The 15,454-nt window shown below is 63.5% G+C and overlaps 2 long non-coding RNA genes across 2 annotated transcripts; one reads left to right on the top strand and one right to left on the bottom strand.

The window, feature by feature from the left end:
- Positions 1-1,214: 1,214 nt before the first annotated feature.
- LOC101673190 lies at positions 1,215-6,799 on the top strand. Its single transcript, XR_199765.3, has 3 exons — positions 1,215-1,591; positions 4,372-5,691; positions 5,897-6,799. It is a non-coding gene; the product is annotated as an uncharacterized LOC101673190 (long non-coding RNA).
- Positions 6,800-10,515: 3,716 nt separating this feature from the next.
- On the bottom strand, positions 10,516-13,830 carry LOC101673005. The gene is made up of 3 exons (XR_199764.3): positions 11,778-13,830; positions 10,974-11,153; positions 10,516-10,737 (listed from the first exon to the last, which is right to left on the bottom strand). It is a non-coding gene; the product is annotated as an uncharacterized LOC101673005 (long non-coding RNA).
- Positions 13,831-15,454: the final 1,624 nt, after the last annotated feature.

Genomic DNA, 15,454 nt, shown 5'->3' on the forward strand with positions numbered 1-15,454 from the left:
GTCCAGAGGGGGCTGGGTCCCAGCAGGCTTCTCTGCGGCTGCCAGCAATGCCTGCGGATGTAGTCCTCAGGGGTCCGACAGGGTGCACGGAATGTGGGTCTCACCAGCTGCGCCGGGCTGAAGGGGCCGCGGTATCTGAGGGGAACTTCCTTCTGGTCCCTGAGCAGCGCCCTATCCAAGGGGACCCTCCAGCTCTAGCTCCCCCGCCCTGCCCCACCTCACCCTGCCCCTATTCCCAGCACTTCCTACGACTTGGTGATGGGATTGCAGGCCTGTGCTGAGCCCCCCCTGACCCGGCGGGGCCCGTCTGTCCTGCTCACAGGGGCACGACCAGCACTGAGACCCACGCCTGGCTCGCGGCGGGTATGTACTCCCCAGCAAGTGCACCCCCACTTTACAGGTGGAACCTCCCAGAGGCGAGAGTCCGAGAGTCGCCCTGCTGGAATGACAGGGGAGGAGCCTGGTCACTATGTCCACACCTGCTGCCTGAGGTGGCCAGTGGCAGGGGCCAGAGGCAGAGGACGGCCTCTGGCTCCCGGGGGCAGCAGTTCTGGGATCACTGCTGTGTCCTCATACAAACAGAAAGTCTCTTACCCAATCTCACCTTCTTCCCCAGTTTCCTCCTGGGGCAATGTTGAAAGAAAACATTCCTGGGGGGGGCCTGGGGGCTGGGGACATGCCCCTGGCGCTCCCCGGGCGTGGTCTGGTCTGAAAGAAATACTCAGTACCGCCCAGTCCTATTTGGAAAGCTAACAAAACCCTTTTTGTCTCTAGAAAGGGAAGCCCTGGAGAATCTTCTGGGTGGTGGAGAGAGATTTTCTCTTCAATCAGTGATTCTCAGCTAAGTAGGGATGGGTGTGGCCCCACTCAGGTTCCACCCCAGAATGGAGAAGACTTGGTCTGGTGGGCAGGGATGCGCAGTGTCCTGTCTGACCCTGCCAGGGGTCTGGGGTCCCTACGATGACCTGGGGGTGTGCTGGGGGGCTCCGGACTAAGTCGGCCCCAGTCCCTGCTGGGTAAGAGCCGAGGGCCCTCCTGGGCCCTCCTGGGCCCTCCTGGGCTCATCCAGATGCCAGCAGACACAACTGAAGCTGAGCTGTCCCACCTCCCGAGGCCCACAGGAGCTCACAGCCTAGGAGAGGGACCATCACTGGGTGCCAGGTGCTGGGTGCTGGGCCATGGGAAACCAGCTGGCTCCCATGGGCAGAGCCGCTGGAGGCTGACCAGCCCACCTGCCCGTGCACCCAGGGCCGCCTCCTGGGCGGGGCCCTGTGTTCTCCAGGTTTCTCTCCGCTTGGGTGGCGTGTCTGAAGGGAAGGGCCAGGGCTGTCTCTGCCTGAAGCCGAGATAAAGTGAGCACTGAGTGGCACTTCCCCGCCACGTGGCACCTGGGGCAGGGCCGGGGCACCCGGGCTCTGATGTTCCAAGATGTGGCTTCATAGTTGGCGCAGTTGCCCAAACCACCCAAGCCTCGGCTTCCTAGTCTGTAAAACGGGGACGCTAACTCACCCAGCCGGGCTGGGATGACCTGGGCCATGGCCCAGGCTGGCCCGGCAAGGGCCTCTCCCGACTTCGCCTTCGGCGTGTGGAGGTAGGTTCCTCCCTCGTGGAAACTGCCGGGGAGGAAGTGAGACAGGAGCACGGCGACAGCTCAGGAAGGGCTTCTGGGCAATTCTGCGAGAGCAGGGGTGCGGGCCAGGGAGCCGCCCACCGTACCGCTGGGCACGGGCGTGGTGGGGGGAGCTTCCTATGACCCCTGCTCCCTCTGGGGAGGAGAGGGGCATCTCCGGGGGCCCAGCACCGGGGGAGCAGACTCCTGGAACACAAGGGAGGAAGCTCGGAGAGCCCGGCGGGTGGGGGTAGGGGAGAGGGGCTCTCGAGCCGAGGCTCCCAGGCCTGCAGGGCTTCGGACCTCTCCGTGGCCGAGGCCCTCCGCCACCTGTAAATAAAGCAGCCTGTGAATCTTTCATGGGCTTGTGCTTAAAAATAGATGAGGGAAGGCCTCTGGGCAGACTCCCAGGTCTCTGCTGTGGGCAGTGTCCGGGCCACAAACTCCCCAGGGAGGCAGGGAGGGGGAGGGGGAGGGCTAGCCGGCCGGGGCGCTGGGGACGGAGCTGGCCCGGGCACGCGGAGCCTGGGACATGTGGCCGTGAGCTCAGGGGCCAATGGAAAGTCACCCTTTCCAGAGGTTGTGCCCTCTGGAGCAACTGGGTCCCAGGCTGGGGGAGGAGGGCCTGGGACGGGCAGAGCAGCGGACCCACGGGGAGGTAGGACCATGGGGCAGAAGAGGGGAGACGAGGCCCCAAGCGGAACCAGACCTGGAGGTTCTGCTCTTGGGGCTGAGGCCCGTCCAGCTGTGCAGAAGAGCTGGGCCCCCCACGCGGCGGCCCCCCACGCACCCCTCGCACCCACGGCGCGCCAGTCTGACCTCCATGCTTGCATCAGCAGCCTCACCTGAGGCTCTAACAGCAACCAGAACCCCAGGTTCCAGATGCGCCCTTGGAGGTGGCCTCGCCCAGCCCCCACTGGATAGACAGGAACGCGGGGTCCTGGAGAGGACAGCCCCGGGACTGCAGCCAGCGGGATGGGGCAGGAGCCCCCTGGGTGGCCCGGGAGCAGCCCTTCCACCCAGGGCCTCCGCTTTCTCGTCTGAGCTGAGGGGACGGGGATGGGCCCCTGGGGCCTAGGAGGGTAAAGGGGGTGCGCCGCGTGCGGGACGCCAGGCCTGCCAGCCGCCCCTTCTCAGGCCAGCGCCCTCTGATCCCCTCACCCCTGGCCCAGCTGGCGTCTGGACCAGATCAGCTGCCCCAGCACTCCCTGGCCAGCGCACTGAGTCCACGGGGCTGGGGCCAAGCCGGCTGCCCTACGCCTTGCCTCATCCGCCTCTGGCTTTGGCTGCTGGCTCAGGGGCTGCCTCTGGGTCAGGGGGCCCTGGAGGCTCCCTGACCCCGTCTCTCCTGCCTCCCACTGGAGGAGAGAGAGGAGGCCCTGAGGGCCCCCAGCACCGGGAGGAGGGTGGCGGCCTCCCAGCCCCGCCTCCCTCACCCTCCGGGGACCCTGCGGAATTCCCGCACCCCTGGGGAGCTCATGGGGTCCTCTCCCGTCCTCCTGACTGCGGGGGGCCGGGTCTACCCCATGAGCCACACCCGTGGCCGGTGATGCGGCTGGTCTGGGCCTTCGGGGGCCCCTCGACAAAGGCAGGCCGGAGGCTCAGGCTCACCGACTTACTAGAGAGCGAGTTTCCCCCTTTCTCAGGGTTGTCCATCAGGTTGTCCCCCACTGAGGCGGGGAGTGGGCAGGAGGGACCCCGGCTCCGCAGACGGCCGGGCCCCAGTCCCACCTGCCGTCGCTGCTGGGCGACTCTTCCCCTCTGTGGGGCCCCGTTCAAGCTGGCCAAAGGGGAGTGATGAGGGACTCAGGAGACGAGGCTCTGACCACGGGACTAAGAGTCCCGCCGCACGTGGGTCCCTTTGCTGCTGTCTCTGAGTCCCAGAGCCACGCTCTTGGGGGGTCTGGGTCTCCCAGGTGCCCTGACTTCTGAGGCCCTTGGAGCCTCAGCCTGTCTGCACAGCTCCCCCCTCCATCCCCAGGGCCTTGGGGCCTCAGGCCCAAGACAGGCTCCCGCAAGTCTTTGGCGACAAATGAATGGTAGAGAAGGAGAAGGAATGAAGGAAGCCTTCCTCCCTGGTCCCGAAGAAGAGCACAGGTGCTGCCTGGAGAGTCGGCTCACAGAACCCAGGCAGGGGCCGCCGGACGTCTGCGCAGCCAAGTGGGCACACTGCCCGCAGAAAGGGACAAGGGAGTCTGGAGGTCAGGGCCCCCGGCAGGAGCGGCGGGTGTGCATCTGTGCACGCGGTGGGACGTCCAGATACACAGACACAAGGACGCAGCCGTCGTGGGAAGGGGCCCAGTCAAGCTGCACACCGGTCTCTGATACCCGACTCCCTCCTGCTCCACTTTCTCACCCGGGGGGCGGGGTGGGGTGTCTGAGCTCTGTCTCTGCCCCTCTGTGCCCTCACACACGCAGGCTTGCTCAAATGAGACAGTGGGTTTGGGCCCGATAGCCCTGGGGCAATAGCAGACCCCCAGGGTGGAAAGTGAGTCAGAGCCTAACTCCGTCCCCGAACCAGGCAAAATCCAGGTGAACTCGCAACGGAGGAAACTCCTGCAGAAACACAGAGGCCTTGGTGGGGAAGCCTGGCAGATAGAGATGGGAATCTGGGTGAAGAGAGAAACAGAGACACTGCTTGGGACCGCTGGGCACAGTTATGTGGGTTGTACACTGCCCCAGTCTAGATCTGTCGACAACAGCAAGCACAGCTGGGGCCACCCTTTCCAGAGCAAGCTGACCTGTTCTCTGGCCTTCGACAGTTGCCACAGACTTCCCCAGCCAGAGGCCCTGACAAATGAGTTCCTGAGTCTAGGAGACTGGGCCCAGAGGTCAGAAGCAAGGCACCCCAGCTCAACGTGAACCACCCGGCTGCACCCTGCCTCTGCCTGGACGTCTGCCAGCACCGCAGCCAACACCCACCTGCTCTGGCGCCGTCAGACCCAGTCACTGAGCTCATGAGCTCGGAGCCAGAGCGGCAGCCCCGCCCTGAACCCGGCCACCTCCACCCGGCCGTCCCCCTGCCCCCAGGCGGGGTCACCGATCCAGCACGCAGAAATGCAGGACAGCGTCAGCCTTGAGTTTCAGATGAAGAAGGAATACGTTTTTAGCTAAGTGTGTCCCCTAAGTTAGGACATATTTGTACTAAAAAATGTGATTTGTTGTCTACCTGAAATTCAACTCAAACTGGGAGTCCTGCACTGGATCCGGTGACCCCTTCCCCAGACTAGGGGCGGATCCCCTGTGCCCACCCCTGGGTCCTCCCCGCCCATGTCCCCCACTCTCGCTGCCCCCACCCCAACCAGCCTGCCCTCTGCCGAACGCCGGGCAGCACTGCCCTCTAGTGGACAGACCGCGGCAGAGGGAAGGAGCCCAGGCGGCAGGGGAGGAGTGGAGGGAGGCGCTCCTGGGGCTCTTGGGGGGGGGGTGCAGGGGACACACACTGGGTGGTAAAGCAGAGCCCCACAGCCGCCCAGGGCTGGCAGCCCCGACCCATCACCCCTGGACTGCAAGCAGGGTGGACCCGCCCAGAGGCCCCCAGATGGTGCTCGACGCTGGCCTGCAGGCCCTCAGAGCTCTGTCTGGACCAGACTGCCAAGGGGCCTCCAAGGGCCAGGGTGGGTGCGGTACTGGGGGTAGGTGCGTCGGCAGGAGCTTGCCCTGTTTAGTGCTTCCTGGTCTCCCTCTGACCCGCCCAGCCCCACGGGCCCTCTGCAGAGACATCTCTCACTGGCTCCTCTGCTCCCCCAGGTGGCCGGGGCTGCTGGCACCGGGGGCGGGGGGGGGGGCTGGAGGCAGGGGCAGCAGAGACCCCAGCCAGCCACCGAGGCCGCTGGCTTGCAGCATGCTCCGTTTGCCCCCAGTGCCTAGCATGGGGGAGACAGTCGCCCCTTCTTGCCCCGCTCCCTCCTTCCTCTGGCTCCCTGGTGCCCGTCCCGTCTCCTCTCTCCTCCTGCCCTCCTGTCCCAGCTCCGCTCCGACACGTCTGCCCTGGCTGCCATCCACCGTGCGGGCACCCCAGCACAGTGGCACTTGTGGAGGCCCTGGACGTGGCCTGGGAGGCCTCCCTCCTCCATAAAGAGGTACTGAAGAGGGCGCCTGGGTGGCTCAGTGGGTTAAGGCCTCTGCCTTCGGCTCGGGTCATGATCTCAGGGTCCTGGGATCGAGTCCCGCATCGGGCTCTCTGCTCCGCGGGGAGCCTGCTTCCCCCTCTCTGCCTGCCTCTCTGCCTACTTGTGATCTTTCTCTGTCAACTGAATGGATAAAATTTCATTTATTTATTTACAGACAGAGATCACAGAATCACAGAATTTACAGACACAGATCACAGCCCCAGAAAAAAAGACATACTGAATAGTGTCCGCTGCGACTGCTTTGGTCCAAAGACGGATGTCAGATTCAACCATAACAGTTCATTTTTTTCCTCTTCTGAAAGACAAGGAAAACACATCTTTGGGCCCCTAAACACCTGGGGGCCATGGGTCCCGAGCCATGAGCCTCGTGGAGCTAGGCCTGGCTCGAGCACCGTGTGCTAAGCATCTGTGGGTCCCGCCAGCAGAGGCTGCTCCTGGCCAGGCACCGGCTGTGCGCGTGTCCTCCTGTGCCCAGGGGGTCTCTAGCTGGCAGAGGGCCTTTCCCTATGTATCCTGGGGGGGCCTGACACCCGGGAGACCCTGAGCCTGATCCCTAGGTTTCCTGAGACCACAACAGTGCAGCAGCCATGAGCCCTGCCCCACACGATGGCGGCCCTGGAAACCAGGGCCCAAGCTGGCGTCCGCAGGCAGGAGGCGGGGCGGGGGCAGATGTGCTGCCCTCTGCCTGCCCCTCCCCTGGGTTCCCTTCCAGGTCCGGCATCCAGGGCAGGGCTCCAGGTGCTTTGTTGGGGGTCAGGAGCCCAGCCATCTGCATAGTATGAGCTCTTGGGCACCTGATGCAGGCAGGTGGGAGGCGGCCTGGGCCAGGGCTCCCCCTGCCCCCGTCAGGGCCCCTCGGGGAGCACACTGAGTCCTCCCAGCCTGCTGCAGTGCCCGGACACCGCAGAGCCTGGTCGCAGGGGTGAGACCCAAGCCCTGGGCCGCGACTCCTGCCCGCGTGTTTGGAGAGCCCTGTCCTTGCCCGGCTGCAGTTGGTGGATCTATGGCAGGGTCTATTTTTTGTTTTTAATTTATTTAAATACAATTAATTCACATATAGTGTCTCGTTAGCTTCAGACCTTCAGATAAAGTTTCCCCTTTCCCCTTCCACCCCCACCCGGGACACTGCCAGGGCGCCCACCGCCTCCCATGGGTGCTGACGACCTCCACTCACCCGCGGCTCCCTTGTACACACGGGGCCCCTGATGCCGATTTTCCTGCAGCTCCTCCGCGTCAGCCCAGCCAGCGGGACACAGAGCCTGTCCCCTTTCTCCATGGCAAATGATCGTCGGGGGTGGGGGGAGGCCTCGGGGGGCATCTCGGCCACACTGTGAGCATCAAACCCTGTAGCGGCTCCGCAGGGCGTGTGCAGGCGGGGATGGCTCACGGGAGGGGGACCCGCATCCACCTCCGGCGACAGGATGGGACGCGGGCTTTCCCGCGCGGACACCTTCACGGCAGCGTGAGCCCCCGCAGCCCACAGGGGCAGGCTGAGAGAGGTCAGCTGGACGGAGGGACCAGTGCTGGAGGACCCACTCCCAGGAGGCCCCAGAGGAGTCAGACCCACGGACAGACGGACACGGGAAGGGGGCGGGGAAAGGGAGGGGTCGCGTTCCGAGGGGACAGAGGCTCAGTCTGGGAAGGTGGAGTGTCCCCGGGACAGAGGGAGGGGCGCGGGGTGTGTGTCTGACGCCCCTGAGCTGTGCACCCAACAGCAGTTAAGAGGGCAAGTTCTAGGTCGCGTGTGCGCTGCCACACAGTACACGTAGTGATTATAAAGGCAGCGGGCAGCGGGGGGTGCCTCCTCCCCGCCCCCAACCTCAACACTGGCTGGTCTGTTTGGCCTGGGACCTGGTTGTGGAAGCCGCAGATCCTGCAGTTGTTGGCGGGGGACGCGGGGCAGGAATTGAAGTGAGACAGGTAGAGAGGCCCGCGGTCGTTTTTAAGAAATGCCAGCGCCAAGTGTATGCCCTGGACGGCCTGTGACACGGACCCTTTCCCTCATCTGCTCTGACTCACGTGTTCATTCTGCATCGGCACGAGCCGCGATTGCACCGTTCTTGAATGTTAACCTTGAACAGAGGACAGCCCCACACGGTGGCCAAGGGTCGCCGCTCCCCGCAAGGCAGCTGGGGCAGCCCTGGGGATGTGAGCTGGTTGGGAGGCCAGGGCCTAGGATGAGCGGGGAGTGTGGCTCTGGGGAGAGGGGACAGAGACGGACAGAGAGACAGAGACAAGCTGTCCTGGTCAGGTCTCTTTGCTGACCCCACTCCTGACTGGTGCCTCCCTCCTCAGTTCCCTTAGATCTCGCCTAGGACCCCGCTCTGGAGCTCCCTCCTCCAGGAGGCCCCCTGGGCTTCCCAGCTCAGGTGAGCCCCTTTTTTTGCACACCTGCCTTCCTGCCTTGGCACAGTTTTGCGCGTCTCGGTCTGTGCAGGGCGAGGTGGTGTTCACATGTGCATCCCCGGGCACTGGCCAGCGGCTTCTTGAGACTCACTGCACTGAGTTCCAGGACCAACCAGAGATCACTGAGATCCTGTAGGGCTTCGGAGCATGAGGTGAGGCGGGAGCCACTCACCCTGTCTTCTCATGTGCCGCGTGCACCTGCGGCCAGGGGGCCGGAGCCCTCTTGTCCCAAGGGGCATGGACGGCCATCGGGCAGCCACTGCGTGTTCCCCCTGTCCCAGGAGCCCGGGCAGAGCAGGGAGGGAGCAGGGCAGGCCACCTCCCTGATGGGCCCTTCCCTCCTCCGCAGCGACCTGGACCTGCTCCACGACATCCCCTCACCCCCGCTTCCTCTCCCAGAGGAACGGGGACCTCTAGGTTTCCCTCTGCAGCCCAGGCTCTGTGCACCAGCAAGTCACCTTGCCACCTGCCCGGAGCTGTCCCCTGCGCGTGGGTCCCTCCTTGCCCTGAAGAATCCTAGCCGTGAGGCCTCGAATACTGCCTCTGCCTGGATGGGGCCCTCCCTGAGATGCCTCCCCGCCCTGGACTCACACTTTCTCATCGCTCCGTGCGCAGCTAAACCCACTCGAGTCTGTCTCTGCGACATCGTGAGGTGCGGGTTTTTCTGGTGGAGGTTTTGCTCACCTTCCATTCCCAGGTCCCCAGGTCCCAGGTCCCTGATGGTGGAGTTCTCAGTAAATTCTGAATGAGCGAGGAAATCATGGGCATCCAGCCCCAGACGCTTCCCAGGGGCTGCCGCTTCCCAGGGCAGGAACGTCAGTCTGGGTCAGCCAACACCTGCCCTCCCACACTAACCGCCCACACCGCTGGGTTCCTCCAGGAGGGGGCCCCCAGGCCCTGTGGACGGCCTGCCAGGCAGACCCTTGCCCCGTGGCCCCCGGGGACTGGAGGGGGTGATCTCCTGAGCTCCTTGGCGCTGCTCTGCTACCCCCAGGTTCCCCCTTTCCTCGCAGGGCTTTTCCTGGCCATCCTGCGACCACCAGCTCCGGGGCTGAGGTCCTCGGGGGCCTATGTCTGATGTTGGTTTTCCTGTGTCCTCTCCCCCGAGCAGTGGGTCACTGCCCACAGGCTTGTACGCCTTGGAATACAGATTTTCTTGACCTTAATCAGTGGGAATCCTGCTGATCTAAATCAGGGCTGCTAGGGGAGATGGCAGCCTTGCAGGTGAGGCGTGGGGGAGCCCCACAGAGCTGGGGCACCCGCCCTCAGGGGCTGGAAACTCCCCCCGCCCACCAGGCACCTGCTCCGACAGACGTCAGTTTGTTCCCTCCTTGGTGAAGGTCTTGGGAGTCCCCTGGGCTCCAGCCCCCTGGTTTAGCAGCGGGAGGTGCTCATGGGTGTCCAGCACACTGGCCATCTAGAGTGGGACGGACGGTGTCCACTTCCTTATCCAGTGCCCAGGAAGGGGGACCTTATTTGGAGAAAAGGTCTTTGCAGATACATTGAACTAAGGACCTAGAGATGAGTGGGTCATCCTGACTATCTGGGCGTGCCTAAGTGAGAGGACCAGTGTCCCTGCAGGAGATGAGAGAAGAGACAGACAGACACAGGGAGAGGCCAGAGCCCAGGAGCACCAGGAGACGTGGGAGCCCACAGAGGCAGGCAACACCCTCCTGAGAGCCTCCCGAGGGAGCACAGCCCTGCCTGAACCCGGAGCTTGGACTTCTGGCCTCACAACATTGAGAATACAGTTCTGCTGTTTTAAGTAACCGTCTCTGGTCATTCATTGCAGAGGCCCCGGAAAATTCACTCACGGCTCTCTCCGGGCTGGTTCCAGAATCCAGAGCATAAGACGCCAAGTGCTGGTCCTGGGGAAGCTCACTGTTCGTGCGCCTAAGAGGGCAGGAGCCCTGGCCAGCAGCTGGCTCTGCTGGGATGGGGCGGGGGGAGGCGGCTGCTGCAGCCCAGGTTGGCTACCTGCAGGAGGTGCGGTCTCCCCATGGCCTGACAGACGAACACCAGGGCAAGAAATCAGGGAAGAGAACTTTAGGCCAGAAAAGAGAGCAGGAGCTTCTCAAGGACCAGAAGTCCTGTGTGCGTCTGGCATGGGACACAGCGCTGGGGCCCGGGGGAGGAGGGGGGAGCTGGTGGGGCTGACCCCGGGAGGCAGCCAGCTCCTGCCACAGTGTGCGGCCATCTGCTTCTCCCGGTGCTGAGGAGTTCTCTCTACATGCCTTTCTGGGGCGCCTGGGGGCTCAGTCATTAAGCGTCCGACTCTTTTTATTTTTTGAGATTTTATTTATTTGAGAAAGGAGCTGGAGAGAGCACAGCAGAGGGAGAGGGAAATGCAGGCCTCCCGCCGAGCAGGGGGCCCGCCACGGGGCTCGATCCCAGGCCTCTGGGATCCTGACTGGAGCTGAAGGCAGACGCTTCACCCACGGAGCCCGCCCCCTCTCTCCCCCAGGCGCTCCAGGCATCCGACTCTTGATTTCGGCTCAGGTCACGATCTCAGGGTCATGAGACAGAGCCCTGTGACGGGTCCGTGCAGTCTGCCTCTTGTTCTCTCCCCTGCCTCTCTCCTGACCCTCTCTAGAAACAAGTACATTAGAGAAAATAAGATAAAATGCATCCTGGACTCTCTGTCCCTTGCTCTTCTGTTTCTCAGGACGTCCTCCCCATGGAAGATGCTTTTCTAAAACTGTCCTGTAACCCTTACCCGCCGCTGTGTGACCCCAAGCTAGAGCAGCTTAAAGCCCTGAACGGTTCTATGGTCCAGAATTCAGGAGCAGCATGGTGATGTGGTTTTGACTCGGGGTCACTCTGACCTTGTGTCAAAATGTCAGCCAGGCACGTGGTCCTCTTCGCTGGGGCTGGGGGATTCCCACGCTGGTGCCGGCTGCGGGGCCCCCGGACGCTTGGACCGCGGGGCTGCTGGAGGGTCCTGACGACGTGGGTGTCGGCTTGCCCAGAGCAGGGGCCTCGGGGGGGCCACGACCGACCTAGAGCTTGAGGCCGGGGTGGGAATGTAACGCCCCAGAGACTGCGCGCTCAGAGCCCGTGAGAACCTGGCGTAGGGCCCCGACGGGCTCTCGCGGGAGCTCTAAAAGAGACTCTTCCTCCCTGCCTTACAGGTGGCCAAGCTGGGTCTCAGGGGCGTGAGCAGCCCCTCAGGGCCACAGGCCGCCGTGCCAGCCTTCAGCCCCGCTCTGATGCCGCCCCCCGCGCCCCCCACGGCTGCCGGGGGTCCCACTCCTCCAGCCCGCCCCGCGAATATTCTTATTCCAATCTCATGGTTCCCTCCACACTTCCTCCCTCCATCTCCCCTTTCCCCCTCCCCCCCTCCTTCTCTAAACGTGCCCCCTCCCCCACCCCCCCCCCCCCCCCCCCCCCCCCCGTGTTGCAGGAGTTTCTCCTGGGTGAAGGAGGTCAGTCTTGGAGGTCCAGAGCTCCCAAGGTCTAAAGAGGTCTGGGACAGAGGCAGACACGGCCCTGGGCACAGGGAGCGCAGAGTCCCATGGAGACCCGGACGTGGGTGGGGGTGAGGCAGGTCTGCAGGGAGTCCCAGCATCCAGGGGGCCCAGCGACCTGTCAGACCAGAAGGGCCTCTGTTGGGTGGGGGTGGGAGGTACCTGGAAGTCCCTGCGGAGGGAACAGCATTCATAAAAGCTCAGAGGCAGGCGAGAGCAGATGCATTCTGGGACTGAACGAAGAACAGGGTGGGCGTGGGGGCGGGGAGCAGCCAGTTGGACGCCCCCAGGACTAGCTAGGGCCCCAGTGGGGCGGCTTGGGGCTCTGCAGACTGTTTATCACTGAAGCCAGGGAGATAAAGCCTTTGACCCAGAATGTCACCTGCAGGGACCTGTCCTCTAGTTAATAATTGCAGAATCGGTATGGATTCAGCCAGGAGGCCACTCACCCAGCCTCGCTCAGGAGGGAGAATGCTCAGACCACCCTACATGCCCATCAAGAGGCAACGGGTTCCGTAAATTAGGGTCCGTTCAGGCAATAGAACCTGGGGCAGCCCATGAAGTGGGCGCTCAGACTGACCAAGCCCCTTCTATAGGAGAAGCCCATCTTCCGGGGCCCTGCGGGTCTGCCCTGGGACCCCCACCCCCCAATCCCCAGGGCCACAACCCAGCACGAAGCCCCTTGAGAAACCCAAGATGCTGGGCGGAAACTAGTCTGTCTGGGGTCGGAGGGAAGCTTTTTTTTTTTTGTTACCACGACCGGACAAGTTCTTTTATGGACCATCAAGGTGAAAACACACTTAAAACTTCGCTCGGACCAGCAAGCCCCCAGGAAGGGCCCAGAGGACTCGGATTCTGTCGAGAGAGGCCGGTGCGCCGCTGGCCAAGGTCGGGCCGCCCAGAACAACCCAGCCTCGTGGCTCAGGCCCCGGGCACGCCCTCCTCAGGGTCTGGAGTCCGGTCATGGGATTGGGGTGGGCTCCCGGGGAGAGCTCTCGTGGCCTGCTGTGGGGCCACCATCTCGTGTGCCCTCGCAGGTGGAGGTAGGTGGGGAGACAGAGACGGAGGGCGGGGAGAACTCGGGTCTCTGCTCACAAGGGCACTAACCCCACCAGCGCCAAGGACCCCTCCTAACAGCATCCCACGGGGACGGTCAGAACTTCAACACGTCCATTTGGAGACAGGATCCAGCCCCAGTAACCAAAAGTAAGAACAGTTGCGATCAGCGGCAATGATGACAGGTCTGCGAAGGGCGCAGGGCTGACGCGCGCCCCTAAAAAATCCCACAGTCACATGGACGTTTGCCGGTCTATCCCCAGGCGATACCAAAGTCATCGCTGTGGAAATAGTCACGGTCATGCCTATTCTCGCCCATCTGTCTCGGTCACATGGTGTTCGGCCCCGTCACTGGTCACTGGTCACCGAACGCCGTCTCTGCCAGCGTGAGGTCTGGAAGGCGCCGCCGTCGTGGACAGAGCTGGACCCGAGGGCCACCACACGCTGAGCTGCGAGACCCTCAGCCGAGCCGGGGGTGACCCTTCCTCCCTCCGCCTGCCCCCCTCTGAAGTACACAAGCAAGGTATGATCATTTAGAAATACCGAATCCGGGCGTGTGTTACTCCAGACGGGACGGCAGCCCTCCGCATCCCCTGAAGGAGTCACGGCTGTTGGCCACCTTCCCGTGGCCTGTCCTTAGCCAGGGTGGACAAGTGCACGTGTGTTCTAGTGTGCACGCACACACACGTGCACACGCACGTTTACTAACGACACACAGGCTCATGACGAACAAACAGTCTCATTCTACACACGTGGCTTGGCTTTGCAATTCGTTTTTGTCCCTGTAGTGGGAGGAATGACGCTCCCACACCGCAGTTATGTTCCCCTAGGGGTGTGACCTTACTGGTGACATTTGCAGAGATGACCAAGGATCTCCGGGGAGGGCACCCTGGATTGCCTGGATGGGCCCTGCATCCCTTCTGAGAGGAGAGGACACAGTGGGACTGTCGTCCGAGAGCCCTGGGACTCCTGCCCCGGCTGTCCCCAGGCAGACAGAGATGGCCCCAGGTGCCTGGGGAGGTGGCCCTCCACTCCTGACAGTATCCAGCCAGTCCTTCCCGACCCCCCCAACCCCTGCACACATCCCCCTGGCCTGGAGGGCTGCCCCTACTGTCATGAGATCTCCCAAGCGTCCTCTTCTCTCCGGAAGCAACCACCCCCCCCCAGGCCCCCCCCACCCCCCACCCCCGCACTGAAAGTGTCTCTTCTCTGCATGCATAGAAAGCACAGCCCTGCTGGGGAGGGGCCCTGGGCTACCAGCGGCCCTCAGGCAAAACCCTGTGCTCCAGCCTCTTTTCCTAGCCAGAGGGAGCCCTCTGGGGCACTGGCCCTTGGTCTGGGCAGGTTTCCACGGAATCCTAGGCTCCCCGGCTGAAGTTCCGCGTCCAGACTCCCCACCAAGCCTCCTCAGGACTGCTGCCAGCGGAGCCCTCCCCCTCCACACCCCGCTGGAACACGTACAGTTCCATTACTGGTCCAAGCGGCTGCCTCCGGGCCTCCGCGCACTCTGTTCCTCTGCCTGGAAGCCCGATCCTCCCTGGCCCCACCCCCGCGCTCCTCCTCTAGGTCTCTGTGCGGACATCGCCTTCCCCAGGCCTGACGGTCCCCAGCATGTGCTGGGCCCCTATTCTCCGCCCCTCCTAGAATGCCTGTCTGAAGGGGATGACGTGACCCCTGACCTCAGTCCAAGGCCACTTGGGGCCTGGGGCAGGGGGATGGGCTACTGGAAGGGTGATGTGTCCAGGGGCCCAAGTCTCCATTTCTCCGTTTTTCCTGTGACTTGTGCCCAAGACTACGGGGTCCCAGCTCCGTGGGACACATGTCTCTCCAGAGGAGGACGACGTTTCCACACTTTTCTGCAGCCAGGCTGGTCATGTGACGAAGCTTACAGGGACGGAGACCAAAGTGGGAACAGAGGTCCAGGTCCTTAAATGGAAAGGCTTGAGCTTCCTCTTGCTGGAGTGTGGAGGTGACGGCTGGGGCTGGAGCAGCCACTTTCGACTCCAAGACAGAAACCATGTCTTGAGAACACCAACACGAAAAGGGCAGGAGTTTAAGTCCCTGGACAGCATGGGTTCCCAGGCCTCGGCGTGCTGCGTGGAAGACAAACACGCGCTGCTCCTGATGAAGCCGCTTGCATTCTGGGGCCCCTCAACTTACAGGAACTCTCGGCTGTTCCCTCTGTGCGGTGAGTGGGAGGGTGCTCCCGGCTTCCCAGATTTATATCCGCCGGGAAGTCAGAACGCGCCCCCTTTGGAAATAGCTCTTGGAAGACCATGTGAGGACACAAAGGCAGAGAGGGGACACACAGGGGCACAGGCAGCCTGCGAGAGGGCGAGCGGAGGCCCAGGGACACAGCTACGCGTCCCGGAGGGGCAAGGATGGCCCACAACCCCGGCAGCGACTGTCCCCCGGCGCCCGCAGGGGCAGCGACGGTCCCCCGGCAGCCTGCAGGGGCAGCGACGGTCCCCCGGCGCCCGCAGGGGCAGCGACGGTCCCCCGGCGCCCACAACCCCGGCAGCGACGGTCCCCCGGCGCCCGCAGGGGCAGCGACGGTCCCCCGGCAGCCCGCAGGGGCAGCGACTGTCCCCCGGCGCCCGCAGGGGCAGCGACTGTCCCCCGGCGCCTGCAGAGGGAGGCCGAGCCCGCGACACCTTCCCTGCAGACTTCTTTCCAGAACTGGGAGAATCGGTCCCTTTGTCGTCAGCCGTTCAGTCCAAGACGTTGTCACAGCAGCCCCAGGAAACCAGCATGGTTTGCCACTTGCAAAATCACACATTAAA

The sequence above is a fragment of the Mustela putorius genome, unplaced genomic scaffold (genome assembly GCF_011764305.1).
Source record: "Mustela putorius furo isolate JIRA1106 unplaced genomic scaffold, ASM1176430v1.1 tig00000596_pilon_pilon_pilon, whole genome shotgun sequence".
In the NCBI taxonomy this organism is placed as follows: Eukaryota; Metazoa; Chordata; class Mammalia; order Carnivora; family Mustelidae; genus Mustela; species Mustela putorius.